We start from the raw sequence: 17,680 nt of genomic DNA, 5'->3' as shown, positions 1-17,680 counted from the left end.
GACCAAGCAACTTGAGTAGTATTTGTGTTTTTGAGGTGTGAGCACTGTAGAGCTTTTCTTGGCGATGTTTTTGTTGTTGTTCAGAGGAGAGCAGGGTATTAACTGGGTGGGTTGTGGCCCGTCTAGCCCAGGCCAGATATCCAGCCCAGATATTAATTTTTTTCAAGATGAAAATGGCTAGCCCAGCTATACTTTTTTTGAGGAATACCCACGCAAGGCCAACTTGTTATTCTCCGCCCCGCTGGGCTGCAAATCTTTCCTAGGAGGGATGCATTAGGCTTAACAGGAAAATGGGCTTTAAAAATAATAAATGGGGTGTAATTATAAAAACTGGGCAGTAACTATAAAAAATGCACCAAACACGAAATTAGTTTCTAAAATATTATTTATGGATTTTGAAAATCTTAATTTTTAATTGTTGCACGCGCAATGTTTCGTTGGAGTTTTACGTAATACAAATTTATATTTAATCTGACTAGAAATTTCAGGATAAAAATATTTTGGATCCCATCAAAATGTGGGAGATTTTATTGAATTCTGTGTTGAACGGTTGGTTGAAATTATTAATCGTTGTCCTAGCTAGAAAATGGGTTGTACTTTTAACAAACTGTAAATGGGTTGTAGTAAATTCTATTAGAATTCAAAAATGGGCTATACATTCTTACAAATCGGAAATGGGCTATAAGTTCTCTGCCACACACTTGTGGGCCTACTAAGTTGACGCGTCCCCTAAAAAAAGAAGTTGACGCGTATTCCTCTCCGCGTGGGCATCCACTGCCGCATCTTCCCCGGCTCCGCGTCGTCTGAGGGAGTCTTGGATAAGGGGGTATCCGGACAGCCGGACTATATACTTTGGCCGGACTGTTGGACTATGAAGATACAAGATTCAAGACTTCGTCCCGTGTTCGGATGGGACTCTCCTTTGCGTGGAAGGCAAGCTTGGCGATTCGGATGTTAGATCTCCTTCTCTGTAAACCAGCTCTATGTAACCCTAGCCTCATCCGATGTCTATATAAACCGGAGGGTTTAGTCCGTAGGACAACAACAATCATAATCATAGGCTAGCTCCTAGGGTTTAGCCTCTACGATCTCGTGGTATATCAACTCTTGTAATACTCATATCATCAAGATCAATCAAGCAGGAAGTAGGGTATTACCTCCATCGAGAGGGCCCGAACCTGGGTAAAACATCGTGTCCCCTGCCTCCTGTTACCATTAGCCTAGACGCACAGTTAGGGACCCCCTACCCGAGATCCGCCGGTTTTGACACCGACATTGGTGCTTTCATTTAGAGTTCCTCTGTGTCGTCGCTATAAGGCTCGATGGCTTCTTCAATCATCAACAATGACGCGGTCCAGTGTGAGACTTTTCTCCCCGTACAGATCTTCGTGTTCGGCGGCTTCGCACTGCGGGCCAACTCTCTTGGCAATCTGGAGCAGATCGACAGCTATGCCCCTGGCCATCAGGTCAGGTTCGGAAACTTGAATTACACGACCAATATCCGCGGAGACTTGATCTTTGACGGATTCGGGCCTACGTCAGGAGAGTCGAACAGTCACGACAAGCACGACTTAGATCTGTTGTCAGACAGTATTCGGGATATCGCACCTGCAGCAGCTCCGGACCTAAATCCGGGGCAGATCGCGTCGTCCGAGGACGGGTGGATGGACCCCGCCATGGAGGCCGCATACTCTTCGACGGTAGAGCCGAACACAGATTCCACCGTTAAAGAAATCAGTGTCACCGGACCCCCCGGACTTGTGTCCGGATGTGGGTTCCGAACCACGCGCGCCCGGGCCCATCGTATCTGATTGGGCTCCAGTAATGGAGTTCACCACTGCGGATATCTTTCAGCACTCCCCCTTTGGCGACGTGCTGAATTCATTAAGGTCTCTCTCTTTGTTAGGAGACTCTTGGCCGAACTATGTCCGGCTCGAGTGGGAAGCAGGCGACGAAGAAATGCGTTACCCACCCACCACCCACTTCATCGCCACTATCGATGATTTGACCAACGTGCTTGACTTCGACTCTGAGGACAACGATGGTATGGACGACGATGCAGGAGAAGAACAGGAACCACCGCCCACAGGGCGCTGGACAGCCACCTCCTCATATGATATATATATATATATATATATATATATATGGTGGATACTCCCAAAGAAAACACTGGCGATGAGGCAATAAAGGATAATCCCTTAGGGAAGCAATCAAAGCATGGGTGTCATCGGCACCGCTCTAAGCTCTGCCACAGCAATACCGGCAAAAGAGACGAAAACAATCCGGACGGTGCCGAAGAGGAATACAATCCCGATCAGCCTACCTTCGAGCAGGCCGAACAGGAATACGGGTAGGTTAGCCCAGATGAACAGGCGTTGGACGGATACTTGGAGGATGAGAACTATATGCCTCCCTCCGAAGACGAGGTGAGCCTCGGCGACGATGAATTAGGCGTGCCTGAGGATCCCATGGAGGAGGAGCGCTTCAAGCACCGGCTTATAGCCATCGCAAGAAACCTGAAAAAGAAGCAGCAGCAGCTCCAAGCTGATCAAGATCTGCTCACAGACGGATGGACCGAGGTCCTGGCGGCTGAGGAATACGGACTCGAGCGCCCCACCAAAGGTTACCCAAAGCACAACTTGCTACCTCAACTCGAGGAGGAGGCCGTAGAGCCTAAAATTCCAGCACGGGACGAGGCTGACCGGCCACCTCGTGGTCGAGATAAAACGGCATATTAGCCCGAATACTAGCTCGCACCCCCACGCCAATTCACTACGGCCCGGGGAAATACGCAGGACCTGCGAGATATATTGGAAAACAAAGCAGGACAACCAAGATCGATCTATATACCACGGGGGCACGCCCCAGCACTTGACAAGGACCGTCATGTCGGATACACTAACAGCAAGTCCGGCCGGGGTGAACATAACCGGCCAAACTTAGTCGCACTGCGTAGCGACATAGCCCGGCACAGAGGCTCCGCACACCCCCTCTGCTTCACTGATGAAGTAATGGATCACGAATTCCTAGAAGTGTTTAACCCCGTAAACATCAAATCATATGATGGCACAACAGACCCCGTGGTATGGATCGAAGATTTCCTTCTCCACATTCACATGGCCCGCGGTGATGACCTACACGCCATCAAGTATCTTCCCCTAAAACTCAAAGGACCGGCCCGACACTGGCTTTATAGCCTGCCGGCAAATTCCATCGGCAGTTGGGAAAACCTGGAGGACGCATTCCTCGACAACTTCTAAGGCACTTATGTGCGACCACCGGATGCTGATGACTTGAGCCACAATACCCAACAGCCCGGAGAGTCAGCCAGGAAATTCTGGACTCGGTTCCTAACTAAAAAGATCCAAATTGTCGACTGTCCGGACGCTGAAGCCTTGGCGGCCTTTAAGCATAATATCCACGATGAGTGGCTCGCCCGACATCTCGGCCAAGAAAAACCGAAGTCCATGGCAGCCCTCACGACACTCATGACCCGCTTTTGCGCGGGCGAGGACAGTTGGCTGGCTCGCAGTAGCACCACACCAAGCCACGGTAATGGCAAGCCACGGTGCAACAGACATAAGCGTCAGAACAATGGCAACAACACCGGAGACACGACAGTCAACGCTAGATTCAATGACTCAAAATCCGGTCAGTGGAAAAAGTCGTTCAAAAGAAACAATCAGGGATCGTCCAGTCTGGACCGCATACTTGACCGCTCGTGCCAAATTCACGGCACCCCTGACAAGCCAGCCAACCACACTAACAGGGATTGATGGGTGTTCAAACAGGCCGGCAAGATAAATTCCGAAAACAAGGACAAGGGGCTGCACAGCGATGATGACGAGGAGCCCCTCTGTCACGCCCAAGATGCGACCCTATCCTAAAGGAACTCGAAGGTCCCACCAAGGATAGAAGCGCATCTTGAATACGCTTTTGCAAGGTGGATATCATTACATCAACATTACATAATAGATAGGGATACATACATAAGGCATATAATGCCACACGAATACAACATCATCTTACATAAGAGCACCATCCGACTACGGATGAAACACAAATAGAAACTCAAACGCATCCACCCTGCTAGCCCAGGCTGCCGACCTGGAACCTATCCCCTGATCGAAGAAGAAGGAGAAGAAGAACTCCAAAACAAGCAAACATCGCTCTCGCATCAAGATCATCGCATAACTTGTACCTGCAACTGTTGTTGTAGTAATCTATGACCCACGAGGACTCAGCAATCCCATTACCATCGGTATCAAGACTATCAAAGCTTAAAGGGAAAGGAAGGGGTAAAGTGGTGAGGTTGCAGCAGCGACTAAGCATGATATGGTGGCTAACATACGCAAATAAGAGCGAGAAGAGAAGCAAACGGAATGGTCGTGAAGCTAGCAATGATCAAGAAGTGATCCTGAACTCCTACTTACATCAAACATAACCCAAAACCGTGTTCACTTCCCTGACTCCACCGAAAGAGACCATCACGGCTACACACGCGGTTGATGCGTTTTAGTTCGAATCTGGTGTCAAGTTCTCTACAACCGGATATTAACAAATTCCCATCTGCCGCATAACCGCGGGCATGGCTCTCAAAATATTAAACCCTGCAGGGGTGTCCCAACTTAGCCCATCATAAGCTCTCACGGTCAACGAAGGATATTCCTTCTCCCAGGAAGACCCGATCAGACTCGGAATCCCGGTTACAAGACATTTCGACAATGGTAAAACAAGACCAGCAAAGCCATCCGAATGTGCCGACAAATCCTGATAGGAGCTGCACATATCTCGTTCTCAGGGCACACCGGATTGTCCAAACTTCCGGTAGGCCAGACCAGAGTTGCCCCTGGTGACCACCGACGGCTGACAGGTTGGACCAACACTCACGACGAGCACTGGCCCGGGAGGGGTAAAATAAAGATGACCCTTGAGTCTGCAAAACCCAAGAGAAAAAGGCTTAGGTGGCAAATGTTAAAACCAAGGTTGGGCCTTGCTGGAGGAGTTTTATTCAAAGCAAACTGTCAAGGGGGTCCCATAAATCACCCAACCGTGTAAGGAACGCAAAATCAAGGAACATAACACCGGTATGACGGAAACTAGGGGCGGCAAGAGTGGAAGAAAACACCAGGCATAAGGTCGAGTCTTCCACCCTTTACCAAGTATACAGATGCATTAATTAAATAAGAGATATTGTGATATCCCAACATAATCATGTCCGTCATGGAGCAATCTTTAACTTCACCTGCAGCTACCAACGCTATAAGAGGGGCTGTGCAAAGCGATAACATAGCCAAGCAACGGTTTGGTAGGAAGGGTGCAAAAGGTTAGAGGCTGACATGGCAATTTGGGAGGCTTGAAGAGCAAGTGATAGGTAGCGCAGAATAGCGATAGAACGAAGCAACTAGCATAGCAATGATAGTAGTGAGATCCAGGGTGACGGTCATCTTGCCTGAAATCCTACAAGGAAGAAGAACGAGTCCATGAAGAAGATGAAGCCACGAAGACGAACCGAGCGTAGACGAACGAATCCTCACGATCGCAATGAAACGGGAACTATCGAGAAGAAGCACACAACATGGTAAACACACCACACATATACAAGACATGATGCTCAACCAAGTCTGATGCAAGACAAGAATACATGAATCTACTCATGGGAAGAGATGATGCAATCAAGAGCAACACATCAAGGCAAGTTTAAATGAGGCCGGGAACAACATATAACAATTCCGGTAAGTCCTCATATGCAAATTTCGAAATAGGTCCAGATCTGAATAAACCTTATGTTCAAGTTGTTAAACAGCAAGTTAAGATGCACAAAGATGATCTACACAAAATTCTAGTCAAGTTACATATAAAGTTCATTTAATTCGGAGCTACGGCCTAGAAGATATGAGCAAAACAAGTTAACCATGGCATTGGTGCAAAAAGCATTCAAACATCAAGCACACACCTCAAACACGGATGCAACAAGGTAACATATAACTATATGCAAAACTAAGCAAGTTTCATATAGAGCACACTCAAAACAGAGCAACGGTTCAACACATACACACCATACAAGTTTAAAGGACAAGCTGTCCAAAACAGCAACTAGGCATCTTGCAAACCTCTAAACAACATGCTACAGCAGCTCAACATGAAAACAAAATACATGGACATGATTTACAGGTAAAGCATGACAAAACATAAACACTGAGCTATCTCCATAAATCACTAGAACATGCTCAAAAACACATGGCAAGATTGCCGATAATAACAGTTTACAGACTTAGCAGGAATAACATCAGGTTCCAATGTTTAGAGCTATCAAACAACATGTTACAGGAACTTAACATGGTAAAAAAAAGGCATGTCATGCTACTACTAAAGACAAAGAACAAATATCCCTTACTGAACTAATTCCAAAGATCAACAGAAAAGATGGTGGCATCCATGCAAACATGGCAAATGATATGACAGATTCAGACATGGCAGGAACAACAATAACTAGGCATGTTGGTGAGCTTGTACCACTCACTACAGAGCAATAAATGGCATCACAAGGCAATCAACAGTAATAATACATGTTTATGAAGCTATACATGGCAAGAGCAAGTTCATAGGGTACATGGATCACTAGCAAAACACATGGCAAAACTGAACTTAATGTTGACAGGCTGACAGCAATATTATTTAGCAACTTTGGAGCAAGATAACAACATGCTACAGTAGGCTATAAATGCAACCAGTTGCATGGATGGATAGAGCATGACATGTATAACAAAACATCCTTGGTGAACATCTCCAGATTATGCATATAATGACTTGTATCATCAGGTTTACATAGCATCATGATATAACAGATTCAGCCTAGCAAAACAGTAACAACAAGTAACATACTTCACAAGCTTTATGCACTCACTACAAGACTCACAAAAATACATGGATTGCACCTATGTAAATAGGGTATGATGTATCTCAAAACTCATGTAGACATCAAGCTCATCAGATGCACACACAAAATGCAACAAAAATAACAAATCATCAAGTTCAGTTAACAGACAGCAGTTAACATCATATAGTACTCTTGCAACAATTATTAGGGCGTCAATATGATCTCAAACAAGCATCACATAATGGAATGAAATATAGAGAATCTCTCAATGAACATTTTGATATATTACACGCACAAAACGGAGCCGCACACAAGAAGTTATGATGTGATGAACATGACATGAAAATAACAGGGAGCTCCGGGACTTGGTGAAAATATACCCTCCGAGAAGTGGACGGGGAGATGCGGGACGAGGCGATCCGGGACGGGCGCAGGCGCGTTTGGAAAGAGGGATGGGTGGATCTCATCCACCCGGGCGGATCCGGGCTGGATCTCGCCGGATCTGGCCGGAGACGGCGACGGCGCGCCGGCGGCGAGGCTCCGATGACGCGGGAGGCGGTGGCGGTCAGCGGGGACCGGCGGGGCGGCACGGAAGCCGAGAATGGGACTGCGGCGGAGCTCCGCGGCAGCGGGGAGGTCGGAGCCGGGCGGTGGCACAGCGAGAGAGGTGGTGGCGGCGCGCTCTCGTGGGGGGGGGCGGGGAGCCGCGGGGAGGCGCGGGGCGGATGGGCCGCGCGGGTCCGCAACGGGCCCGGCGGGCTGGCGGTGGGTGGCGGCGGAGCGGGACAGGTGGCGCGATGCCAGTGGGTGCGGGACGGCAGCGATTTCGTCCGGCGCGGGCGGACGTGTCCGTCGGGGCGAGGAGGGGATTTTTAGGGTTTGGACTGCGAATTTGGATGAGGAGGGCAAATATATAGGTAGAGGGAGCTAGGAGACTCCAAATGAGGTGCGGTTTTCGCCCACACGATCGTGATCGAACGACCGAGAGCATGGAGGGGGTTTGGATGGGATCATGGGCTGTGGTGAAGAGGGGCTAGGCTGCATAGAGAAGGGAGTTTCGGGCTACGCGGTTAACCGTTGGGGCATGAAACGAACTCCGAATGCGACGAAAATTGACAGGCGGTGTACCTACTCTAAAACAACACCGCACGCCAAGTTTCATCCCATTCCGAGAACATTTTTATCCCGCTCACGAAACAAGGTCTGCGAGGGGGCGACGGACGCGCGCGAGAGGTTAGGACTCCGAACAAACAACGGAGAGAACCCGGGGAAACCCGAATGGATGCAAGTTTTGAAAAACATGCAGATGAAATGCATATGATGACATGGCAAAATGCAACACGCAAGAAAATGGCATGGCAACAACGGCAAATAACTGGAAGACACCTGGCGCAACAAATCCGGGGCGTTACACCCTGTGTCCGAACACTGGGGGACAGAAGAAATTCCCCCCCTAGGGGAAAAAGGTAAACATGATCTATGCACCCACATTCCCAAACGGGAACGAAAGCGTGCACTAAGGGACGTCTATGCGATGGAGCCAGTCGCCCCAAAGTTCAATCCATGGTCATCATGTCCGATCACTTTTGATCATAGGGACCACCCTACCAGCATCTATCACGGCGGTTCAGCTGCATTGGTCCTTGACCCAATCATCGACGGATTCCACCTCACGCGAGTCCTTATGGACGGTGGCAGTAGCCTGGACCTGTTTTATTAGGACACAGTGCACAAAATGGGCATCGATCCCTCGAGGATCAAACCCACCAAAACCACCTTCAAAGGTGTAATTCCAGGTGTAGAGGCCCGTTGTACAGGCTCAATAACAATGGAAGTGGTCTTCGGATCCCCAGATAATTTCCGAAGCGAGGAGTTAATCTTCGATATCGTCCTTTTCCGTAGTGGCTATCTTGCACTGCTTGGACGAACCACATTCGCTCGATTCAATGCGGTACCGCACTATGCATACCTCAAGCTCAAGATGCCAGGGCCTTGTGGGGTTATTACAGTCAATGGAAACACAGACCGCCCTCTCTGTACGGAAGAACACACTGCGGCCCTCGCGACAGAAGTACAAAGCAGCCTTCTTCGGCAGACCGCCAATTCGGCAATGACAACCCCGAACTCCGTCAAGAGAGTCTGGAGTACCCTGCAACAGGACCGTCAGGCACGCCAAGAGCACGATTAGCAATCAGGCCTCCGCCCCAGCCCCGTTCAGACGGCATTTGTGCCGCACATACACAATTACGCACTCAAAATACCTTGGGCATAGGCGGAGGCGCGATGACGAGGCGGTCCACAGTGCGGTTCAACCACCACGAGGCCCGCATACCTTAGTAACTTTCTTTCTCTTTTAGGACCCTACTTTCGGGCAGCCCCTTCAGAGAGCCTGATCATCGGACTCATCACAGGTGGGAAAACCAATGAGGCAAGAGGCTTTGCACACAAGGGAATACCCACGTGGTCCCTGATTCATGATTGTTATACCTGTTTTACATACCCGCATGCGGCCCGCCCTTGGATAGGACATGTCAAATAGTCCTATTTGTTTTTGCTTAACGCATTAATTGTACACATACGCTTTGACATATTATTTAAGTAACATCGGGAAACAATATACAGCGTCAACTTGTTATTCCTATCTTTATGTTTTCCCTTGAATGTTTATTGTATCCGTACACTTCGGTACGTTCAGTTTGCCAGGGGCTTCTTATTGTGCCCCATAATACGGCAAGATAAGTCTGAACACTTTCGACAGTGCGGCACCCCGAGCTTATAGCATTATATTTATCAGCTCTGAATCATGTCTTGGGTCAATAGTTGGGTTAGCCCGGCTCCCTTGTTTTGGTACCTTACGTTCCATTATATCGGCTAAGGTAGCGCGGGGAGAACTACTGCGATTGTGTCCCGGTTCTTTCAGACGAGCACCTCAATAGAGAAAGCCGAAAACTGACTGTCATGTTGCGGCGAGAGCTGGTCGCTATTCGAGAGGTCTAAAATCCTTAAAGATTTTTTTCCTCTTCAGACGAGGAATCGACCTTGTCCGATTTAGGCGTGTATAGCGCCCCAATTCGGCTTTCCCAATACTAGGGGCTTCGCCGAAATTTAAAATTGTAAACTTGTATAGCTAAGTGAGAGTTATAAAGCCGCTAAGTACAATTGCCTTGTTCACTGCGCTAAGCACCTCCTTAAAGGACCAAAAATTTGGATAAAGAGTGTTTGGGTTTTCCACGAACACCCCAGTACTAGTTACACGGGGGCAGAAGGCGACGACTGGCCTACTTTCAGAATTTTATAAATGGCCGCACAGAAGGTAATATTTTAAATCAAAAAAGTGTCATGTAAGCGCAAACAAACTCGTTTTCATATTACAAAATCGACATGAGTATATTCACTCAAAGATTATGTCCTTGGTACATTCATTGGCCACAAGGCGAGCGCCTTTTATAACGCCATCATAATATTTTTTGGGGTAGCGATGCTCCTTACCCTCAGGTGGTCCATCCTTCACCAGCTTCTCGGCATCCAGTTTGGCCCAATGCATCTTCGCACGGGCAAAGGCCCGGCGGGCACCCTCAATGCAGACGGATTGCTTGATAACTTCAAGCCACGGACAGGCATTTACCATCCGCTTTATAAGGCCGAAGTAGCTGTCGGGCAGGGGCTCAGGCCACATCCGGACTATGAGGTCCTTCATGGCCAGTTCGGCCGCCCTGTGGAGTTTGACCAATTGCTTCAGTTGGTCACTCAGAGACATTGGGTGTTCGGCTCCAGTATACTAGGACCAGAACAGCTTCTCCGTCGAGCTCCCCTCTTCAGCATGGTAGAACTCCATGGCATCCGATATGCTGCGTGGCAGATCTGCGAATGCCCCTAGAGAGCTCCGAATGCGGGTAATTAAAAGAAATGTCTCCTCCACATGCTTGCTTTGCATAATGAATGCCTTACCCGTCGATACCTTCTTGGCCGCCTGGATTTCCTGGAGGGCCTTTTGGGCTTCGGCCTTGGCATCTTTCGCGCTCTGGAGGGCCTTTGCAAGCTCAGACTCTTGCGTCTTGAAGTCACGCTACAAGGACTCGAACTTCTTGCCAAACTCCTAGAGCTCTTGCTGTACCTCGCCCACCCGAGAATCTTGCTTTTCACGCTCGGTGCGCTCCACGGCCGCTTTGTCTTCGTCCTCGGATAGCGCCTTCTTCAGGGCAGCCACTTCGGTCGTGGCCCCTATGAAAAATCATGACGCTTTTTGTTAATGTGACCAATCTTTTCTCCTCTATATAACACATGGATGGGGTATCACTTACCTTTGTTCTCTTCAAGCTGCCTCTTTGTGAGGCTGAGCTCCTCTTCGATCTGCTTCAGGTCCCGCGTGAGTCTGGCGACCTCAGCAGTACGGGCGGCAGCGGTCAGCAGCAACGCCTGCTTATTCACATAGAAATTTGTTGTTAGACTCCTGCGGATTAAAAGTTGACCCTCTGTTTGGTTCTTATTTCCGAACACCAAACAGAGTATCAGGGGCTACTACCTATCGGGTGATATTTTCTCACACTTTTCATTACTTACCTCAAAGCCTGTTAGGAGGCTGGTGCAGGCTTCGGTCAATCCGCTTTTGGCAGACCGAACTTTCTCAGTCACCGTACTCATAAGAGTACGGTGTTCTTCGTCAATAGAAGTGCCGCGAAGGACTTCCAGCAAATTATCCGATGCCTCCGGCTGGACGAAGGTCATCGGCACGGCCGGCTCGCCCTCCTTAGCGAGGGGCTGCCTACCTGAATCCGGAACCTTTGGAGGCTCCGGCGCGGTAACCGGCTAGGAGCTAGGCTTATTGTGGCTCCCGTCCGCATAATCCATGGGGAGTTTGCCCCCCATGTACCCGGCGTCTGGGATTTCGCCTTGGGGCGTCTCCAGAAACGTCGCCCCATGCCCTGGTATCCTTTGGGACAACACATCGGTGTCGTCCGCAGGTCATGGGGAGGTGGCCGTCGGGAGTGAATCGCTATTCATCTTTGATTCACTCAAGGACCCATCCGAAGAGGATACCCCAAGATAGGACCTGGCCGGACTGCATATATGTGTTCGGTGTTATTACAAACTATGAAGATAAGTCGCACGAAAAGTATTACAGCGTGTGGATACTTACGACCTTGCCAGGGGCTTGCCCCTGGGCAGCCACTCCTCCTCATTGTAGGCGGCCGCGGTGGAGTGATCCGGAAGGGACGTGTTTCCCTTCTTCGGCGTCCTGGCCTCCCCCTGCGGGGCGGCTTTTCTTTTATTCTCCTCCCCAAAGCGGGGAGGAAGAGTTTCTTCAGGTTTCCCCCCGTCTCCGTGGGAGAAATCTGCCTCGCCGTCCTCAGACGATGAGTTTATCACGGCCAGAGACCTTTCCTGGTCCCCGCGGCCTCTTTCTTGGACCCTTCGTCCCCCCCGGATGGGGCGGCCTTCTTCTTCTTCTCCTCCCCCTCGTGGGAGGAGCGCTCCTCATCGTCTTAGGACGAGGCGTCCGGTGCAACCTTGCACCGGAGACCCTTCCTGGTCCCCGTGGCCTTCTTTTCGGCCTTCTTCTCCGGCACCTTGTACAGTGCCAGAACTAGCATCTCTGTCAGGAGTGCGGTTGCCGGATCTTCTGGCAGCGGAGTCGGACAGTTGATCCGTTCTACCATCATCACGTAATCCTGTTTGATAAGTGTGGTGACTTAAAATCCTCCCACGAATATGTTGGGAAAGGTACATCTTGTGACATTTAGCAAGCTTACCGGATTGGCGAGTCGCGCGGCGCTAAGTCTGCGGTCCTTGGAAGTGGGAGGAGGAACTTCGCCGGCCTTGAATAGCACCTTCCAGACGTCCTTATGCGTCGTGTCTGATACGTCTCCAATGTATCTATAATTTATGAAGCATTCATGCTATTATATAATCTATTTTGAATGATTATGGGCTTTATTATACACTTTTATATTACTTTTGGGACTAACCTATTAACCGGAGGCCCAGTCCATATTGTTGTTTTATTGCCTGTTTCGGTATTTTGAAGAAAAGGATTATCAAACGGAGTCCAAACGGAATGAAACCTTCGGCAGCGTTATTTTTGGTAAGAATATCATCCTGGAGACTTGGAGTTTACGTCAGAAGATCCTCGAGGGGGCCAGGAGATAGGGGGCGCCCCCCCCCCCCCCTACTGGGTGTGCACCCCTGTCTCGTGGGCCCCTCGAGCACCTCTCGACCGACTTCTTTCGCCTATATAAGCCTACGTACCCTAAAAACATCAAATATCAAGATAGATCGGGAGTTCCGCCGCTGCAAGCCTCTGTAGCCACCATAAACCTCTCGGGAGCCCTTCCCAGCACCCTGCCGGAGGGTGGATCCTTCACCGGTGGCCATCTTCATCATCCCGGCGCTATCCATGATGAGGAGGGAGTAGTTGACCCTCGGGGCTGAGGGTATGTACCAGTAGCTATGTGTTTGATCTCTCTCTCTCTCTCTCGTGTTCTCTCTCGTGTTCCCTCTATGGCACGATCTTGATGTATCCCGAGCTTTGCTATTGTAGTTGGATCTTATGATGTTTCTCCCCCTCTACTCTCTTGTGATGAATTGAGTTTTACCTTTGAAGTTATCTTATCGGATTGAGTCTTTTATCTGAGAACACTTGATGTATGTCTTGCCGTGCTTATTTGTGGTGACAATGGGATATGTTGTGCCACTTGATGTATGTTTTGGTGACCAACTTGCGGGTTCCGCCCATGAACCTATGCATAGGGGTTGGCACACGTTCTTGACTCTCCAGTAGAAACTTTGGGGCACTCTTTGAAGTACTTTGTGTTGGTTGAATAGATGAATCTGAGATTGTGTGATGCATATCGTATAATCATGCCCACGGATACTTGAGGTGACAATGGAGTATCTAGGTGACATTAGGGTTTTGGTTGATTTGTGTCTTAAGGTGTTATTCTAGTACGAACTCTTGAATAGATTGATCCGAAAGAATAACTTTGAGGTGGTTTCGTACCCTACCATAATCTCTTCGTTTGTTCTCCGCTATTAGTGGCTTTGGAGTGACTCTTTGTTGCATGATTGAGGGATTGTTATATGATCTATCTATGTTATTATTGTTGAGAGAACTTGCACTAGTGAAAGTATGAACCTTAGGCCTTGTTTCCTACCATTGAGATACCGTTTACGCTCACTTTTGCCATTAGTTACCTTGCTGTTTTTATAATTTCAGATTACAAATACCTTTATCTACCTTCCATATTGCACTTGTATCACCATCTCTTGGCCGAACTAGTGCACCTATACAATTTACCATTGTATTGGGTGTGTTGGGGACACAAGAGACTCTTTGTTATTTTGTTGCATGGTTGTTTGAGAGAGACCATCTTCATCCTACGCCTCCTACGGATTGATAAACCTTAGGTCATCCACTTGAGGGAAATTTGCTACTGTCCTACAAACATGTGCACTTGCAGGCCCAACAACGTCTACAAGAACAAGGTTGTGTAGTAGACATCAAGCTCTTTTCTGGCGCCATTGCCAGGGAGGTGAGTGCTTGAAGGTATATCTTTAGATCTTGCAATTGAATCTTTTTGTTTCTTGTTTTATCACTAGTTTATTTTATAAAATAAAACTACAAAAAATGGAATTTAGTTTGTCTCATACGCTTCGTCTTTTTAATATCTTTCATGAGTATGATGGAAAGGAAAATTGTGCTCAAGTGCTAGAAGAAGAAATCCATAAAAAATTTGTCACTAAATCTTTGAATGATGAGCATGATTGCAATGTTGTTAGTATGAACTCCTTGAATATCCATAGTACTAATGATGATTGCACTAGTCATGATGAAAATATCTCTTATGAGCATGTCAACTTTTGTGGAGTGCATGTTTGCATGAACACACCAAATAGGGAAGATATATATTGCAAGAGGGATAAGTATTTAGAAACTAAAAGGTTACAAGAAAGTCTTGATGTTTGTGCTGAAAAATTCAATATTTTTCGCGCTCCTTGTGAACTTTGCAATGAACGTGGTCATTTAAATCTCCAATGCAAATTGTTTCATGACCAAATCGTATCCAAAAATTGTGATAATTTGATTACCCTTGGGCATCATAAAGAACTTAGTCTTCTTTTGGGGTATGAAGAAATGAAACATATAACTGAGGGTATTCCAAAATTTAATCTTGATAGATTTCTTGGTTTTGATCTAGAGAAGATTTATTTGTATTGTGCGGTGAATTGCATTGAAAATCCTTATATTGCCAATTACATAAAGAAAAGAAAGCAAATAGAAGATGATGAGAATACTAATGAAAGGGAAGAGACTTCCCAATCTCCTCCTATTATTTCTTATGATGAATCAGGTAACGAGGAGGAGCCTTCTATTCAACAATCTCTTCAATAAGGAGCTCAAAGAAGAAGGTTGAACCACACATAATGTGAAGAAGAAAAGGAAGAGAAGGAGCAGCAAAGGTAAAACGGTATCCCTCCCAAATTATGTTGCTCCTACTACTCATTGTGATGATGATAATTGCTATACTATTGGTGCTATCCATACTATTGATGATGATTATGCTGATGATATGAAAAGGCCCAAGCTTGGGGAAGCTATGTTTGATGAGGATGAAATATTTGATAATATATTTGCTGGAATTAATGTTTGTCCCAAGCTTGGGGATGCTACGTTTAATGAAGATAATATTTTTAGCATCCCAAGTTTTGATATGCAAAGTTGTTATGATGATAGCATGCCTCTTTATGATGATTATATTGATGAAAGTGTATTTGGAAGAGTGTCAACTTTAGGTAGTAGTGATCCCACTATTTTGGAGGATGTTGAATCTTATTGTGATGAATATGAAAGTGGATTTGTAAGAGTGTCAACTTTATTTAGTGAATCCACTATCTTGGGAGAGGTTTCAATCGATTATGATGAGAACGAAGTTGCTACTTATGATGATTATTGTGATGAAACTTATGCTATAAAAAGTAGTGATGATTATATTTGTAAAACTTGTCATGATTATGATTACCCTTTTTCTGAACATTACTCTTTTAATGTGGAAACAATTTATAGTATTCAAGTCTCTTATGATACTCCCACCATTCCGAATGAGAAGAATTTTGCTTATGTGGAGAGTAGTAAATTTTCTATGCTTGTAGATCATCAAAAGAAAGCTTTATGTGCTGGTTATATTGTTGAATTCATTCATGATTCTACTGAAAATTATTATGAGGGAGGAACATATGCTTGTAGGAATTGCAATAATATCAAGTTTCCTCTCTATGTGCTTAAAGTTTTGAAGCTATGCTTGTTTTGCCTTCCTATGCTAGTTGATTATTGTTCCCATAAGATGTTTTCTCACAAAATCCCTATGCATAGGAAGTGGGTTAGGCTTAAATGTGCTAGTCATATGCTTCATGATTCTCCCGTTATGTTTCAATTCTTATCTTTTATGTGAACATCATTGATATCCTCATATCTAGCTAGGGGCGTTAAACGATAGCGCTTAAGACAACCCAATATTTACCCTTACTATTTTTGTGTGTACACATGATTATGCTACTGTAGTAATCATTTTTATAGCTTTTTCTTCAATAAAGTGCCAAGTAGAACCTTTGGGAAGACTTGGGTCAAGTCTATATGATCTTGCTGTAAAAAAACAGAATCTTTAGCGCTCACGAGAATAGCTGCCATTTTTTACTGAAGAGTGATTTTAGGTTGATTATTTTTGAAGATGATTAATAGACAAATTCCTCAGGTCCACCAATTTATTTAAGAATTTGTTGAGTTCCATAAGTATACGTTTGATACAGATTACTACAGACTGTTCTGTTTTTGACAGATTCTGTTTTCTATGTGTTGTTTGCTTATTTTGATGAATCTATGAGTAGTATCGGAGTGTATGAACCATAGAGAAGTTAGAATACAGTAGATATTACACCAATATGAATTTATAATGAGTTCATTGCAGTACCTAAGTGGTGGTTTTATTTTCTTATACTAACGGAGCTTACGAGTTTTGTTTGAGTTTTGTGTGGTTGAAGTTTTCAAGTTTTGGGTAGAGATTCGATGGACTATGGAATAAGGAGTGGAAAGAGCCTAAGATTGGGGATGCCCAAGGCACCCCAAGGTAATATTCAAGGACAACCAAGAGCCTAAGCTTGGGGATGCCCCCGAAGGCATCCCCTCTTTCGTCTTCGTTCATCGGTAACTTTACTTGGAGCTATATTTTTATTCACCACATGATATGTGTTTTGCTTGGAGCGTCATTTTCTTTTGTTAGTTTTTGCTTGCTTTTAGTTATAATAATGTTTTGAATCTTTAGTTTCAATAAAAATGTCAAGGATAGCCTTTGCCATGCTTATTTTGCTAGTATACATGTTGCTGTTTGAAAACAGAAAGTTTACCGTTGTTGCAAAAATTCCCTAGAAAAGTCAGAGAATGGTATAATGTTGAATCCTTTTGAATATTGAGCTCTGATAAAGTTTATACAGCATAGTAGTTTTCTTATAATTTTTGGAGTTAGGTAAGTATTGATACTCTTGCATTCTTTACAGACTGTACTGTTTTGGAAGATTGTTGTTATGTTTGCATTGTTTGCATATGTTTGCTTGTTTAATGATTCTATTTGAGGATAGGAGTATTAAATATGCAGAGACATTTATTATGAAATGTTTAATAATAATTTTAGTGATTTTTTATAGTAAAAAATGATAAGGTTTTGCATTGGTTTATACTAACCTATCTCACGAGTTCTTGTTGAGTTTGTTGTGGATGAAGCTTTTGATAAAAAGAGAAACCATGATATGCGA

This window comes from Triticum aestivum, chromosome 2B (genome assembly GCF_018294505.1).
Source record: "Triticum aestivum cultivar Chinese Spring chromosome 2B, IWGSC CS RefSeq v2.1, whole genome shotgun sequence".
Lineage (NCBI taxonomy): Eukaryota > Viridiplantae > Streptophyta > Magnoliopsida > Poales > Poaceae > Triticum > Triticum aestivum.
Note: the sequence above shows the minus strand (reverse complement) of the source record.